Source organism: Arachis ipaensis, chromosome B07, assembly GCF_000816755.2.
Source record: "Arachis ipaensis cultivar K30076 chromosome B07, Araip1.1, whole genome shotgun sequence".
NCBI classification, from domain to species: Eukaryota; Viridiplantae; Streptophyta; class Magnoliopsida; order Fabales; family Fabaceae; genus Arachis; species Arachis ipaensis.
This window is the reverse complement of record NC_029791.2, coordinates 7,411,327-7,415,868: the sequence shown is the minus strand read 5'-3', so window position 1 is coordinate 7,415,868 and position 4,542 is coordinate 7,411,327. Positions and strand designations below refer to the sequence as shown.

The following is a 4,542-nucleotide window of genomic DNA, read 5'->3' as shown; positions in this document are numbered from 1 at the left end:
TCTCTCTCATCAGTCTTACAAGTCTTCTGTTCTTCAGCTTCACTTATTACAGGTGCCCCTTTCTTCTTCTTATTCTTTTATTTATTACTATTATTATTGTAACCAATTTTCCATTGCAAGTTGGAGGGAACACTAAAGAGGAACAAGCAGAGTTGCTTCTTCAGTCCTCCAATACAGCCACTACTTCTGCTCCTGGTACTCTTCTTCAGAGCCTTCTTGTGCTAATTTAATTCTCCTATTTTTATTTTGTTGACTTTTATTTTGCACTGATTGGAATAATGTTTTAATTTGATTATAAAATTTGTGTTTTTTTTTTGGTCAGTTAATTGGAAGTGAGGGCTGGGGTGGACTCTACAGTGGCCTTAAGCCTTCTATACTTGGAACTGCTGCTTCACAGGTTATCAATTTCAATATAATTGGGTGATATGATGATTGTGTTTTTGTGTTGTTATTGTTAGGGTTTCATATGGATTATGCTATTCAAATGGTGCCAGGGAATATACTATTACTTCTATCAGATTTTGAAGAACAAGGCTGTGGCTATTGCAGCTGCTAGAAAACTTAAATTTTGGAATTGGAATGCATTTATGGTGTTTGTTGATTTGCCAAACTAAATTTGCCTTTAGCACATGTATCTTTAGCACCTTAATCCATGCTGTTTATCATCTTAATTCCACCATTTCCCATTCCTCTCTTGGATTTTTTGTTTGCTTTGAAATTTATAATTTCTCTTCATGTTATTGTAGGTGTGTTTACTATTTGNCATTTTGCCAAGACGCATTTTGTTCATAACAATCTAGAGAATTCAAAATTGTGCACTATTTGTTTCTTTGGATAACAGGTTTACTCACATTGAAGATTCAAATAATTCTTGGTTGGTATTAGATTATTAGTTTCTTTAAAAGCAAATATTTGTACTGTGTAATATTCAGCCTTTGAATGCACTTGCTTTTTAATGTGTAACTTTAATGAAGAAAGTTCAAATTCATACAATTCCAGTTTCTTTCAATTTTCAAAAGCAAAGTCACACAACTTTTCACTATGAAATCAAATGCTTTTACCCTCTTTCCATTAGGTTCAAGTCAAACACAGGCCTGGATTTACTGAATTTTATTTTATGAAAACTTACAATTTTTATTGTAACTGGACAGTGTAATGTAGAAAAATGTCCTATTAGTTTCTTTGGAATGCTGATATTTGATCAATGTCTTCGCCCTTCGGGAATGGACAGATTCCTAGAGTTAACGTTGTTGTCATAGTCTTTGTTTTGAAAAGGGTTTTTAATTCTTCGATAAAAAATGACAGTGTTTTACTTTTGAAATTCAGTTGTAGCTCCTTTAGGATGATTTTGACAAGGTCTGCTGAGTTTGGTTTGGTTTGGTAGCACAGCTTTTTCTCTTTGTTTTTCAAGGTAGCACATGTTCTGGTAACACTACCATACTCATTCTCACATTAGTTGATTTTTATTTTATAATTAGTTTAGAGCCTTCATTGCCATACTCTATTGTGGCATATCTTTTGGGATGCATTAGTTAGTTTCGTTGATTTTTATTTTACAGTTTTAACTCTTTGCAAGCTGAGTACTTTTGTCATTTGCTTAAGCCTGTCACGTAGATGGATCAATTTTGTTTATCATTTGGCTGAAGCCTAAACTTTGTAGTTTTCTTTTACTATTATTTGCCCATGTGAGAAATCACTTTATTGAAGATTCCATATCAAAGCACCGTAGCACCTACGTTGGATGAGAATCCATAAATGAATGTTATCATGTTCCTAATAAATGAACCGTCAAATGAATATGATTAAAGCATGGGGTTGATACCATTTAATTATTTTGGTTGAACAGGATTTGAAGGATATGAAGAAGAGGCTGAAGGAGATTGAGAAGGATACTAGCGCCCTCCAAGAAATGGAACATTTAAAATGAAGATCTTGATAGATGTATGTATTTCCTTCAAAATCAATAAAGCTCTTTCTGCCATGAAAGTAAAGGGTATGTATTCCCTTCAAAATTAACAAATCTCTTTCTACCACAACCAAACCTTACTATTACAATAGTTTATTAGAATAAAAGAAACCTATAGCTAAATTACATGTGTGAATGAAATCTCACTTTTCATTAAGTTTGAATTTGTTGATTTTCCTGCATTAATAAAATCTATCATGAAAGCTGTTTTATAGATTTTCTCTCCTCTAGACCTTTTTGGTTTATTAAGTTTTTTGTGCATTTGATAGTTGTTTATTTAGTCTATTTATTGTTTGTAATGAATATATCAAAGTGGCTAGGAATCCCAAAAATAAGTATTTGTTTTCAGAACAAAATCTCAAAGTATTGATTTTGAATTATTTTCTATTGATTAAAACAATTATCAGATTAAATGAATCAAAGATTTAAAACAATTATGATTAAAATACAAAATGATTGCTCTTTCTTCTCCCTCTAACCTTCATGCTTTAAAGTTGCAAGACTACCTTTGTAAGGAATGGAAAATAATCTTACTGCTTAACAATCCTTGGGTAATTACTTTCTGTAATTTTGCACATAATAGAAATAGTTTTTATGCCATTATTATTTACTTAGGACTATGATAATTGCGCAATGGATTCTCAGCTATATTAGTGCTTGAGCTTATTCCCCCATCTTACGGTTGAATTTTAGTATACTATGCAAAAGATTTTTTGTTACTATTAGTATATGAACTTGATCACTGTCAATTATGTAAATAGGTAGCATATTTGGTATATTTGGAAGATTCCCCTTATCATCCTGTAAGCTTCTAGTTATTATTTGGCATATTTAGTTTCCTTTCCATTTTTGTAATTGGGTTTACTTCAAATCTGGACCTTTTTTGAGATGGAAGATGGACAAGGAGTGAAAGGCAGAGGAAGACCTAAGAAGACCATCCATAAGGTGGTCAAACGAGATCTACATGTAAACGGTCTCTCTGTAGACATGATACATGATAGAGTTCAATGACGTCGTTGGATCCATGTAGCCGACCCCATCTAGTGGGACAAGACTTTGTTGTTGTTGTTTCTTTTTGCCTCTTGTTATATGAATTCATGTTCATAATGCTGAGAAAAACTCGAGTTTTCAGCTTCTCGAATCTGTCGCTAAAGTGGTTTGGGGAAGGAAAATGGGTGGGTAGATGGGAGGTGTCATTCCGAAGCATAGCAATGGGTTATATTTAATTTAGGGCTTTTGCCTAATTATAGTAAATTGCTTAGTAATTGCTACTAAAGGTGTGAACTTGGTTAGCTATATTTCTTGAGAATTTTACTTCATTTTTTTCACTTGGAATTTTGATTAATTGTGAATTAGGATTTAAATATAACTCAATTCCTTTCGATGGGCAAAAGCATATCAAACAATGAGGTCTGATTTGATGATGAAATTGTTGTTGAACACGTGTCTATATATCTGAGGTTAAACTAAAGGATTCAATTCATGATGAAGTTATTCCAAACCAATTAATTCAAATCGATTCCGTAATTTTAGTTTTCCAAACTATAATAACAACAGTAATGTTAGGTTCCTGTTTCCAGGTGGAATTGAATGAATTATATCCAATTATGACATTCCAAACTCCCTCTCTATGCACACACTACATTGCATGAGATCATTCTTATTTCTTACATGTGAGCAATCAAGATTTTAATCTACGTTTGAGTTACTTTTGTTTACCCATTTTTGCTTTTTTTTTTTTATTATTCCAACAGATCGATCTGAAGAAACCATTTAAGTGCCTCCATAAATCCTATACGGACAGATTTAACTTTTCTCACCTCTCACACTTTCTGGTTTCTGCAAGTTACGGTTTTTAAGATCAAGTCAAAAAGGACTCATGGGTTCATAGTTTTCAAGTTTGAGGAGAATCAGAAGCAAGTCATTGCAGAGAATAAGGAGCTCAAGGCTATGAAAGATTTCATTGCTTGCCTCCCTCCTAATGAGTGCCGCGATGCTTCCATGAAGTAATTAGGAAGTGTCACTTATGTTATGGTCTTTCTATAGGTTCTAATGATTTATAATTTTATTTATGCATTGAACATGATTTATGATTTAATTGCTGTATTTCTGTTACCACTTGCCTTTTTTAGACTTGGATGCAGGGAAGTAGTAACCTTCAGTCCTTTTGAACCATTTGCTAGGAAAGTGTGTAGGTTCTTGCCGAATTACTATTTTTTATTGATGAAGGGAAATTCCATCTAGAGGGTGTGGTATTTCAAACTAACTTTGTTTTAGATGTTTATTTATCATTTGTAAAATTTGTTGTAGGTAAAATTAGTTCTGACATAATTAAAGTTAGAGTTGGTTTTGAGTTACTTATGTTCGACAGTTTCTATAAGTGATTATGGCAGCAAGTGAAGAATTTTCACTTTAATTAATTATTAAAGTCAATTTTGGAGGCAAGAATTTCTTATGGTACTTGAGAATTAGGCATCAAAATTAGCAAAATTGTCTGTATTGGTTTTCTTTTTCTTCATGTGTTTCTATGCTTCCCTCTAACAATTTTATATTCGTCTTTTATATTCATTTCATTA

The 4,542-nt window shown here is 32.4% G+C and overlaps 1 long non-coding RNA gene across 2 annotated transcripts; it reads left to right on the top strand.

Annotated features, from left to right (window-relative positions):
• Positions 1-4,306, top strand: LOC107609845. 2 transcript variants are annotated; one of them, XR_002351076.1, is made up of 5 exons: positions 1-52; positions 121-195; positions 323-397; positions 1,847-1,993; positions 3,721-4,306. It is a non-coding gene; the product is annotated as an uncharacterized LOC107609845 (long non-coding RNA). The 2 variants fall into 2 exon arrangements; XR_001613292.2 differs by having other exon boundaries at positions 1-195.